This window comes from Cavia porcellus, unplaced genomic scaffold (genome assembly GCF_034190915.1).
Source record: "Cavia porcellus strain 051 isolate PalLab524CR breed Dunkin Hartley unplaced genomic scaffold, mCavPor4.1 scaffold_12, whole genome shotgun sequence".
NCBI classification, from domain to species: domain Eukaryota; kingdom Metazoa; phylum Chordata; class Mammalia; order Rodentia; family Caviidae; genus Cavia; species Cavia porcellus.
This window is the reverse complement of record NW_026947495.1, coordinates 68,465,039-68,477,649: the sequence shown is the minus strand read 5'-3', so window position 1 is coordinate 68,477,649 and position 12,611 is coordinate 68,465,039. Positions and strand designations below refer to the sequence as shown.

At 41.4% G+C, this 12,611-nt stretch overlaps 2 long non-coding RNA genes across 3 annotated transcripts in view; one reads left to right on the top strand and one right to left on the bottom strand.

Moving 5' to 3' along the window:
- Positions 1-3,327, bottom strand: part of LOC134478328 (uncharacterized) — a 112,893-nt gene extending 109,566 nt beyond the window's left edge. Inside the window, exons 1-2 of the long non-coding RNA XR_010050916.1 lie at positions 3,171-3,327; positions 1,055-1,190 (exon numbers count right to left, since the gene is read on the bottom strand). This is a non-coding gene — a long non-coding RNA (uncharacterized LOC134478328). The remainder of the gene's footprint in view (positions 1-1,054; positions 1,191-3,170) is intronic.
- Positions 3,328-6,141: 2,814 nt separating this feature from the next.
- The window catches only part of LOC134478327 (uncharacterized), a 47,283-nt gene continuing 40,813 nt past the window's right edge, over positions 6,142-12,611 (top strand). Inside the window, exons 1-2 of one of the 2 annotated variants that reach the window (XR_010050914.1) lie at positions 6,142-6,580; positions 11,560-11,635. This is a non-coding gene — a long non-coding RNA (uncharacterized LOC134478327). The remainder of the gene's footprint in view (positions 6,581-11,559; positions 11,636-12,611) is intronic. The other variant, XR_010050913.1, reaches the window with a different exon arrangement.

Here is a 12,611-nt window from a genome sequence, read left to right as displayed (position 1 = left end):
CTATAGAAAAGAAAACAGGCCTTCGGCTTACTGTCTGGCTCTGTGCCCCTTCTGATAGGGCCTATGTTATATCTTAGTAAATCATTGATGGAAAAACTGGAACCATGGCAACCAGGAAAACATAAAGATAATTCCTGGGCTTTTACAGCACAAGAACTGCGTGGTAATAATGATGTTTTTTAGAAAAGACCTGAGATTTTCAACCTCTTCTGTTATAACCACCGTTGGCTGGGGTACAAGCACTGATTTCCTTTACACTAAAGTCTCTGCCGTGATTGAGTGGCACCGATGAGGCTGAAGGGTCACTGACTTTGACAGCACTAGTCCATTGTCCTAGGTCCTTACCACTTTGTCAGAGCTCGGCAGCAATTAATCTGATGTTCTATGTGGCTGCTATTTGCTTGTTTTTCTTAGTCCACAGCTTGAGGCATCCATTTGTTTATCTTGGTTCTTTTTAAAAGGCCCTCTGTGTGGTGTTAGGCAGAGTAAGTACATGGAGTGGAACCAGGAGGTAATGTGTAAAGTTTTTCAACTTCCAAGAGTTTCGCTGTAAGCTCCCTCTGGGTCACATGGTCAGGGAGTTCAGTTTTTGTTTGGACAGAAGAATGCTTAGGCTTGGAGAGAAAGAACAGGAAGTGGGACATTCCAGCCCCCAGGCAGCAGCTTCTGCTTGTCAAACCTTTCTTGACAATAAGGTCACAGACATTTAGTAAGGGCGGCTCTGGGAAGTAATTTACAAATTATACTAAGAGCTGCAACTAAGAGAGTTTATTATTAAACTAAGAACAATATGAGCAAGCTGGCAGAAACCAGTTTGCAAAATGAGCTTCCTTCTAACCGGTAAGTCAGAGACTGTCCCAGTGAGGGGGAGGGCAGGGGTCTAACTTTAGATGGGAAGCAAAACCAAGGCCAATATTGAATCCATACTCCCTGGAAATGAGTGTGTGGACAGAGGACACTGCAGAAAAATGAAAACAGCTGCCCAGGTTGTGAAGTTTGGCAACCAGAAGGCAGAGCAACGAGCTGCTCACAAGGACACAGGAAACATACTCACGTTTCAGGCAGGAAGCAACTTTGGAGGACAAGATCAGTCATGGAGCCTAGGCTGGTGCTTTCTGAATAAGGAGAGGACTGGACAAAGGACGAGAGGCAGTGGCAGCTCCCATAGACGTATCCAACAAAGACCGGCCCTGAGGACACAGCAAGTCAGGTTAACTCCTGCTCTTTCCCAGTCCAAGGTTAATAATTTCTTGGTATTAAGAGGCTACTTCCTGCTCGGTGTCTGGGAAGTTCTCGGCATACATTTTACATCATTTCTCCACTGGCCTAGCGACTGTGGAAGGGCCTGGGTGAACCAGGAATTGTCCTTTTCACCAGCCCTGACCCCTTTCCTACAAGCAGAACGGGCAGCACCATCAGGGGAGAGGGATGCAAAGGCTACCTAGGGTCCTGATGATTCATTTGTGGTTAACTGTGTCCGGGCCAATTGCTTAATTATTCTCATATTCAGATTCAACCAGCCTGTCAACATCTTCAAAGAAAAAGATATAGTGGAAAATGTACTTTGTAATTGTAAACATACTTCATCTTCCTAATGCTGCACTAGAGTCTGCACGTACCTGAATCATACACCCTAGGCAGGCCAAGAAACCATTCACAGGACAAAAATGGAAACTGTCAGCTTGGTTACAAAGCACAGCTGCTTAGGAAATTAATTAACTCTTACTGGTGTTCTCCTCCTTTTCTTTTTTAAGTAAGAAGGATTAGTCTGTCAAATGAGACCATTTATTATAGATTCAAAATTTCCTTTGTCATTCTTTAGTTATTATATACAAGATGGTAGCCTCGCCTCGGAGCCCGGTGGTACCCTCCCAAGGCCCTGAGCGAGCTGCTTTGTTGCTAGGAATGCTATTTGAGTTTGAGCTAAGAGGAAATCCAATGGCAAATGAAAGGGTTTCTCCTTTTCATGAATTAGCCTTTCTTTTGCACACCATCAAAAAAAAAAGTGCGGACGCTGCTAATTTCCCAAATCTTTTCCAGGCTGGCACCAAATGGATGCAAGGGGATCACTGGATGCCTTTATCTCCGAGTGACTCATGCTGCTGAGAGCCAGCTTTATGGGTTTGAAACCCAGCTTAGCTCTCACTGCCTCCTTTGTCTTTCTACACAGCACAGCTAGGTTTCAGTGAACACAAAAGTTGCATTGGAATGATGCAAGTTGTTACTGGTTATGCCATAAAATTTCATTTGCCTAGCTGACTACATCTAACTGTGATGTTGATTTTTTTTTTTATAATTTCAGATATAATCTTGACATACTCCTGGGAAATTATGGCTCTATGGGATAGCCCCAAAATGAAAAACATTGGATTTTTCCTTTGAAAGGAAAAGGCATAAACTCATTTTTTATCTTCTTTAACACAGTTTCTTAAAAGGTGATAACATTAGGGAAGCATAACCACATTTTTTTCTCCCAATTTCATCTTTTGCTAGTGCGTGTTTGTAGAACACAGTGATCACAGTCCTGGTGCAGGTACAGGACTCATCTTAATTCTTCATTATTCCCTTCTCCTCCCCAACCTCTCCATCTCTCAGTCCTCTCCCCATTTACAAAACATCTCTTACCCTACTTCTGGTTATATATTTTTATTTTAGTCTTTATGTGTTGGGTTTCTGCAATAGGAGACTCTAAGTGATATTTTAACTTGTTCATCTGATTTATCTCAACATTCAGGCCATCACAAAATGCATCCTTTTTCCCACAGATGACTCCAGTTTACCTGTCTTTATTACAGGAAATACTCTATTATATGAATGCCACACTTTCTTTATCCATTGAGCTGTTGGTGGGAACATAGGTCTTTTCCAACATTTCGCTGTTATGAATTATGCTGCTATAAACATGGTATGCATGCATCACTGTAATAATTCTTAGGGGAATATACATAGAAGGGAAATAGCTGGGCCAAAGAGTATTTCTAGTATTAGGCTTTTTGTGGAACCTCTATACTGATTTTCAGAGTGGTTGTACTTAGTTTATACTCCCACCAACAGTGTATAAGGGATCCTTTTTCCCCCATAGCCTTGCCAGCATTTGTTATTGTTTGATTTCTTGATGATAGTAATTATTCCTGGAGTTAGATAGGATCTTAATTTAATTTTAATTTTACCTTTCTCTAGTGGCCAGAGACACTGAACATCTTTCCATGTAGTTATTGGTCATTTGTATTTCTTCTTCTCAGAAATGTCTATTCATTGGAGTTTCCATTTTTCAACTGGGTCTTTTGTTTCAGGAGGGTCTAAATTTTTTGAGTTCTTCATATATTTTAGACATCGTCCTCTCTGTGAAGAATAAGTGGAAAAAGATTTTCCCAGGAAAGCAATTTAATCACATTTTAGTCTAACATTTTAAAAAAATCTATACCTGTGATGAAATGCAAAGAAAAACTTAGCTGAATATTTAAAAATAAATACAATCCAAATTATTTTCTCAAACAATGTAAAATCACATCTATTCTTAATCTTGTAAAAAGGAAAAAAAAATGTTCAACTTCACACCAAGAGTATGTGCCTCTCCTTCATTAGGAAAATTTGAAGGGTTTGGAAATATAAGGTTGGACTTCCTATATACCAATTATTTGTCTCCTAATCCAAGATTTGCTTCCTCTGAGTTGTCTAAGGAAGGTTCATTTAAAATCGTATAGAATTTTCAAATGGTCTTAAAGCTTGATGTCATCTTTTGTTTAGGTAACTTTTCTCATGAGCTTGATAAAATAATGCTTCGGAGGATACAAGCAATGTAAAATGTGTATTCCTCCCATCATTTCCTTTACTAGGTCAAAATCAATATCAACAGAACAGCCATAAAGATAAAAACGATCAACTCCAGGAGCCGTTGTCATAAACACAGAGACTGAGAAACCCAAACAGGTTACTGAACCCAGGAGAGCCAAGAAAATTCATTCATCTTTTGTCCTGAAGAAAAAAACTTATACCTATTTGCAACTCAAAATAAATGACAAATAGTAACAGTTGTTATTTCTAACATTTGTCCAATTCTTATGTTTGAGACTCTGATAGGAGACTTCTTTTAAGGATGTAAAACAACACAATCAATATTTTCAATGTATAGTTTATTAAGGCAAAAATAATCTAAAAAAATAAGAGTTACAAACTACATTTTAGTAAAAAGAAGAAAATATTTTAGAGGATCTAAACAAAAGTTGGCTTATATTTTTAACCATGTTTTTTGTACTTACAAAATGTGTAGCCTCATGCAAATTACTCATCCCCTCTGATTCTTGGTTTCCACTTATTAAAAATGGGAAAATGGATCTTATTTCAGAATTCTGTTGTGCAGATTAAGTGAGAGAATATATGGGAAGTAAGTCACACATGCTTGATACATAGCAGACTCTCAAGCAGCTAGGAGAACACTCTACATATAAAATTCCAGTGTTAAAGAGAAATTGTGTCTGTACTGGTTGATGTGCTACAGTTACATGCCTTTCTAAAACATAGATAAATTGTGTCTGGTGACACCTTGATTCTGAGATGCAAAGCCACCAGAACTGGCATCGTGACATCTGCAGATGTTGAGGACCATCCTGGAGACAGTGTTTGTGAGTCGCAGGACTGTGTTCTATGGTGCTATTCCCAGGAGGACTGTGAAATAAGGAATTCACTTAAACATTCTCTCTTTTCCTATGTCTCAATTCCTTTGAACCAGCTGACTTTTCCTGCCCTAAGTTAATCAGCACAAGATTAAACAGATGTACTAATGAGGAAAAAAATAATGTGAGATGACAACAATTTAGTTACTGAAGTTTTGCAAAACAGGATGTTCTTTCCACACCACCTCTTCCTCTCATTCACTGGGGATGACAAGTTACAGTGCTTTGGTGCTTGGCAGCTGATCATCCCGGAGGGGCTTGGCATGTCCGTGAGTCAGAGGAGTGTGTTGAGATTACTTTCCTCCGTTCCAGGGTGTCTGAGGTGTTGGCAGAGTACATAAAAATGTTACCAGGACCCCCTGACAGACTTAGCTATCTGAGAAGAAAGGGTTAAAACTTACAGTATTTAGTAGTACAAAGTTTCTTTAAAAGAAAGTTAGTTGTTACGCAACCTTAAGTAGCACTTGAGAAAAAAAATCACAAAGAACTGAAAGACCATTACAACATTCAGTGTATTAACTATTGTTATTCTATTATCTTGTTATGAAATTCTGTTTTATGTTTTTCATAAAATAAAAAAAAGAACTGAAAGATCTTGCAATAATAAGTCAACAAACAAGAGTCTTGGGTAAGGCATACATCAATAACCAATGTACCAACAGTTGATCATTTTACAGTTAACACACATTGCTGAGGGGCTGTCTTGTGCATGAGACTATGGGAGCCACATGGAATGCACTAATAATGAACAGTTTGATTTCAGAGTCTTTAGTGGTGGAGACAGATAAATTAAACATGGGATATTATTTTAATGCTGTTTGGCACTATAACACTTGTTAACATAGAGTGACTAAGGAAGAATAATCTTGCTTGGGAAGTTTTGACAAATCTCTGGCAGGTATAATGCCAGCTTTGAGTCTTATGGGTTGAACAAGAATTATCCACTGATAAGAAGAGGGGAAAGGCCTTGCCAAGAATATGAGCCCACATGGAGAGAGCCTTCCACAAGGGAAACAGCATGTGCGAGGAAGAAGAGTCGTCAACACAGAAGCTTAGAGTACAACCAAGAGCAGGGCAAAGTGTGATGCAGTGTGTGGGGCAGGTTATTTTCATAGTAAGAATCTTAAAGGGCTCTGGATGTAGCTCAGTAGAGAGCACCTGCCAGTATGTGAGAGGCCTGGATTTGATACCTGCAGTCCTGCAGAAAAGATGATGAAATACAGTAGGGTAATATAAATGATGAGATATGGAAAAGATTCCTACAAGGAAGCATCATGGGTGACCTGTGCATTTTACATGGGGCGTCCTACAGAGACATGGGGCAAGGGGATACCTTAGGAAGGAAAGGCTGGAGGGACAAAGGACGAAAACATAAACGAGAGTTGAGACCAGACACAGATATAGACGAGGAGAGGGCGTGGGGAGGTGTGGAAGAGAGGAAACGGGATGGAGGGCAGGGAGGGGAAGAGAGAGGGAGAGACAGAGAAAGATTAACAAATGAGTATTACTTTATTAAAAGGGGATCTTGCCTTAAGCCACTTGGGCTGTTATAACAGAAATATCATAAAGCGATGGCTTTTTTTCTCATAGTTCTGGAGGCTTGGAAGTCCAAAATCAAAGTGCCAGCAGATCTGGGGAAGGCCTGTTACTAACGGTTTCTACCTGAGTCCTCTCATGGTGAAAGGGTTACAGTAGCTCTCTGGGCCTCTCTTACAAGGGCAAGCATCCGTTCAGGGGGATACTTGAGCTAATCACCCGTAAAGGCCTCGCCTTGCCATCCCTCCACACCGGGGACCAGGTTTGAACACATGAGTTTAGAGAAACACAGGTATTCAGACCATAGCAGTTTTTACTCTGCCAAAGCATCGGCCTTGAGAAGAGCAGCATATGGAGGACGTGGCCCAAAGGTATGCAGTATTTACATCATAGGTGGAAGAGGGGGTTACAGGAAGAGGACGGTTAGAGGGGTACAGATGGAGGTGGGGGAGGGTAGCTCACAGAATAGTAGAGAAGAGAGAGCTTCGGAAAATAAACAGTGATCCATAGGATGAAACACAGCACAGGCCCCTAAGAGAAGGGCTGAAGGCATTCACTCGCTTTGCCAACTGCTAAGGCCTTGGTGATCTGGGTAGAGCTCCGGTATCAGGGGAATGGAAGAGAGAGTCAGATGAGAGAGTAAAAGTGGAAATAGGAAGGAGGCAAATAGAGAATCTGCTTTCAAGACATGTAAAACGCTCGCTCACAGCACTGTAGGGAAATCAGGTGGAAAGGGGATATTTGCTTATGGGCTGTAAAAGATGAGATTTACCGACACGTTCACAGTTGAGAGGAACAAAGATACATTTTCTTTGATAAATAAGATCCAAGATTTTATGGATTAAAAGCCCCGATGCTTTCTTACAATTCATTTAAAATCGTAATTCCTTGCTCACCGAATCTGTCATCTGAATGCCTAGCAACCTTCAATTTGGACTGATTATGCTTTTCCTGAGTTTTTCAGCCAACATTTCTCCTGGCACCATCAATAAGCAACATCATGGGGGAAGGAAATAGGAGCGGAGGAGGCAAAGTCCTCAAAAACTCAGACTGGATAATCACTTACCGAAGGGGTCCAGGTTGGGCTGTGTTCATTTGAAATAAAGCCAAATTGTAGTCTGAAATACTCAATCACAGAACCCTAAAAAGTCAAATGTCATAATGTATGGGCTCAGTGCAGTTTAAGGGTTATTATTTCCCAGAGAAAAGCCATCGTGTCTGTAAGTAGTGCATGAAAGCAATTACTTAATTATCTCATTTCCCAGCAGAAGGTGACACCCAACAATTACTGTTTAGCTACACACCTCTGAGTGTCAGCTCTCCTCTGAGAACACCCAAAGATGGTGAAATCAAGAGTCCTCTGGCAACATTTCTGGGTGTATCATGCTGTCTGTGGCTGGCACAGTGGCTCTGCCCAGTTTCAGGTGGCAGATTCCTCTCGATTAATTCTCTTATTGAACTACCAGGGCAAAAGCAATGCAGAAAGTAAAACTTATTTTTGGTTGCTTATCTGTTACTTCTGGCTATTTCACATGTTATGAATAATTATTTAGAGGGAAACCCTAGGGATTGCTTGCATTTGGCACGTGAGTTTTGAAGTCAAAAATACAAAAGACAGCCCACTTTACTGGAGATAGTTTTCTAAGCTGCCTTGAATTTTTTTCAGGAGAAGACAGTGGATCAATAAACTTTTTAAATCCCAGGAACGTTCAGATGTAGGTACAGAAGTGAACTCAGGACAAATTCAGGGTTGAATTAGGATGCAATTAGCAAACTGAGAAGAATGTGTAAGACTAGAAATATATTTTCCTGGTGATTTGTAGATGTGTTTTTTAAGGATAGGATTAGTAAACTCAGACAGTCAAAGATGAATTTAGGCTGAGTGCAGACTCACTGCAAGGTTTTATGTATGAGCATTTCCACATCAGCTACCCTCTCCACACTCTCCTCAAACCAGTTGTAATAAAGAACTGCATCCTGCAGTCTGTTCAACTAGTGCTACCCACCTGAATACAGCTTGAAATTAACAATACTTCCTAGGGAGCTGTGATTTATGTAGAAACCAGCAAAATCCAATCTGTGCTCAGAACCCTCAACCACTGGGAAACATCTGAGTTGCTTTCTAGATTTGAGAAGTATGGCCAGGTTGGCATGGATGGTGCCAACCGGTCTCAGGTCTCTGAGCTGCCAGTTTTGTAGCTGACATAGCAGAGAAGGATCAGATTAGCCCATGAAATGTGCGGTATTGGTAAAAGTTTTCTAAAGCTCATTCCTAGGAACTTAACATGTTTTTTGGGTTTAGATTGGAGCTGCCTTGTTAAAAACCACAGAAAATCAAACATTAGTTTCACAAGAAACCTTTTTTTATTCCCCAGTGCCTAGCATGGAACTCGGGGCACATCCACTACCACACCATGGTGCTGTGCTTCTAAGCCCATCACATTCACTTTGGTTCGTAGCCCAGGAAAACATGAATCAATAATAGATGATTAAGAAGAAATGACTAAGTGCAGAACTATATTCTGCTGACAAAATAAGCAGCAGGAGCACTGGATTGCTCGGACCTCAACTATGCCTTGTCCAGGAAGTCCTGAAATAGTCCAATGCTGACCATTTGAACCTAAGATTCAAAAATTTAAACTTAAATTTTAAATATGATCTAGAATAATAAACTATCCTTCCCAGCAATAAAATGATAATGTTTTAGAACACAGGGACATTTTTCTGTGTTTCCACAGTCTACTAATACATTGATAGTATGACTGATTAGTAGATACTCAGTTAAAACATTTTCACATTTTAAAATTGACCTTGAAATGATCTTGCCTAAAGTCAGCAAGAACTAGGATACAAAAGCCCATGTTCTGAGAAGTTCTCTTCCATTCCCAGGCATGACAGGGGGAAAACAAGGTTTTCAGCTAGGAAAAAATTTTCATGTTGAAAAAAACTAAGTTTGGATTGCTAAAATTTATTAAGGGCTTATGGTGTGTGAAATGCTTTGCCTCTGCCTATCTTTTAGGGCCTGCAAACCTACATGCTAAAGAATGACTAGGCCGTGTCACATGTACAAGGTCACTCACACACACACACACACACACACACACACACACACACACACACACAGAGCTAGTGATACTGTTACCAGGTCATCCTGACTTTCTGTGTCCACTCTGATGGAATATCCTGTTCCTTCTCTTCCAAACTGCTCAAATATAAGCCAGGAGTATAAAGCCCCTGGACATTACCAGAGAGACCATATGACGAATCGAATATAAAGGGGTTGTTGTTTTTGGAACACGCAGAGCAAACTGAATAACAGGTAGCAGAAAGAAAAGCCTCACCTTTGCTCACACTATTGTTCCCAAAAATGTGAAATTTCACAGGTGCCAAACCATACAGTGACTAACCAGAGAAGCCAATAAAACATGACAGATCCTGTGGGGCTAGGTAACAATGAAAGCCTGCAGGCCTCAGCCACCCGGGCCTGTCATTAAAGACCAGCGAGACAATCCCAACAGTGAATGTCATTGATTACTTTTAAAGAACTTCTGTAGTATTTGAGAAATACTCTTCGGTACACACTGAAAAGGGGAAGGGACCACAAGGATAAAAACCCAGACCATCAGTGGCTGTTCTCAACGCCCCGATTATTTAATATTTGTATAAAGCACTTTTTTAGCACAAGGAAGTCTACAAATGACTTAGAGAAATGGGATGCCTGCAACAATCACCTAATTGTCTGTTTAAAACTGAGAGACTTGGGTTTGCAACACAAAAACTGCACTATATCTGAAAGACAACCGAGTGATTTCAGAAGCATAAAAGGGTATTTTTATGCAGTTGCTTAGAAACCATTGATAGAAGGGAAGTTGTAGAGTATGGATAATGACCTTCTGGGTTTTGCCTTCTCTTAGAAGCAAAGACAAGTTGTTTAACAGTCCTTGATTATCTCACCCCTGAAACAAAGATATTCCTATCTTCTCTTTGTTAGCCAGCTTACAGATCAATTAGGTGACCAGTGCCAAGCTGTCATGGTCTATCTTTCACAAGCAGAAAGCCTCCTCTTTCTGGATGGGCCTGGTTTCCTGGAAAACATCAAATGAAATGAATTAGTTGAATACAGAAAGCAGCATAGAGCACCTTCAATCCTGCCACTGTACCCCCAGATGGTCCGGTGGATGTCTCTTCAGGTTTAAGCTTCTATTGCTCTCGTAGGTGGTAGACATAGGCTCCAGACAATATAAGTGCACAAATGCTATACTGACAGATTGTTTATGTCAACTCAAAAGTTGCATCAGAGTATTCCTAAAATGTCTAGCAAAAGTCCAACTAACTAGGTTTAAAATATCACTTCCTGATAAATCCAAACCTTTTTATTGGGGAGGGACAGAAGAGAGACAGTATGAAGTTGAAGTTAAAAGCTAACAAAACTGTTAGCCTGCAAAATTCTTTGAAAGAGGAAAATTTGTTCCACACTATCACACCCAAATAAGTGGATCTGGCTGGATTAACACTTGCACCCCACCCCCTTAACTTTCCAGCTCCTCTTGCCTCCGTTCCCTCCTCTCTGCCATAGAATAATAATCTCACAGCCATAGAGTTACTGTGCAGAACTGAGAAAATTAAACACTGGGCACGAACAATTAAACACGAACCCTTAGCAGTAACCGAGGCAGCAGGGAAGGGATTTCATTGGGTGTTTATCGTGCCATGTTAGTCACTGCAGATAAGAGATAACAGAACTGGTCGGGAAGTACTGTGTTTTGTAGACTTCTCCTCTTGGATGTGAAGTCCTGGGGCACTGAGGCCAGGGAAAAGGAAGTACAAAAAGCCAAAAGGAAAAATAAGATTAAAATGACAAGAAATGAATCCTTCCCAGAGGTGCAGACTAAGTCTTAGCCTGCGGGAATCCCATTACTTGAGAGTAGCTTCGGCGTGGGTGTATATTACCTCTTTTCTCTCTCAGCCCATGACAGACTATCCTGACTGTGTCTTACTGTGATCTGGAGATCAATGAAAACCAGGGGTGGGGTGAAAATGTTCAAGGGGCTGTCCTCTAGCCCACGCTGGTGAGAGCACACATATCTGGAAAACCAGCATGACTCTCGCCCCCATAAAGCTTGTACGGACCACAGTCAATAAAGCACTTGAAAAGAAACAGCATGTGAAATCACCTTCGCTGTGGCCCTTTTGTACTGACATTGAATGAGGGCCACCCTGACACTTTTATGATGCTTTCTGTGGGGCGTTGTTCTAAGTGCTCAGAAGCACTTCTGGCTAGCAAGTGTTCGTTCCTTTACAAGCAGTGTTTCCTAGGTGAATATCTCACCCAGGCCTGAATTTCTTCTAGAATACTTTGATGAACCATCAGATGCCTCCTCTGAATGGAGACCCTCTACTGATGTCCCATGCTGCATCCGAAGAAGGTGAGCCACGGGGCACTTGGCAGGGCTCCTGCCTTCTTCTCGGGTTGGTGTGCTTGCAGGCAACTCTACAAGCACCTCCTTTTTACAGCAACCACGAGCCAAAAAACAACTGAGCAAGAGAAAGCTTTCAAAGAGGCCTGTTTCAAGCATCTCCTCCTAAGGAGCCTGGGAACTATCACCCTCCCTATCCCCGAATTTTGACATTCCTAGGAGACACGACACACATGTTGTTCTAAGGCCCAGGCCCACAGGCCCACGTGACACTGACACAAGTGTCAGGCCTGGCTTTGTGTGGATTTCCAGCCCTTGCCCTATGTCTTGGTCACCTTTTATGGCAGGAAGCAAACTGTCACCAGAAAGGCTGGCAGCTGGTCCTGGGGGACAGCAGAGGTCATTACTGAAAGGAGCTTGTCTGTCAATAACTCCAATCTGTCCTAGCTTTTGCTGGGCTCGCCCTTGCCATTTGTCTCTGTCCCACTTCCTGGCGGGGATAATGCTGGGATTCTTTCGCTTACACTGGCCAGGCCCTGCTCGCTCAGTCCTCTTTGGATCAGGCACATTGAACTTTTCCCTCTGCCCTCAAAGTTGCCAGGTGCTAAACCAGAATCTGCAGAGTAGCAGAGGACATGCAAGTGTCCATGCATTAAAAAACCTAAAATAAAGCTATTGCATGTCTGTGTATTTTCGTGATCCTACCCACCCTGCCCCCAGTTTCTAAGAGGTGCCCATTATTTTTTTAAATCTCTTCATTGTTTTAACAAACGTAACCTATCAGCTGTCACTCTGCAGTTAGGGGTTCCACATCCAAAGTCAGTTTTGTTCTCTTTTGTTTTGTTTTTGCTTTTTGCCATCCTGAGGATTAAACCCAGGACCATCAAACTGAGCTACATCCCCAGTGTTTTAATTTTTCATTTGACACAGGGTCTCACTAAGTTACTAAGTTGTCCAGCCTGGGTTCAAATTTGCCATCCTCCTG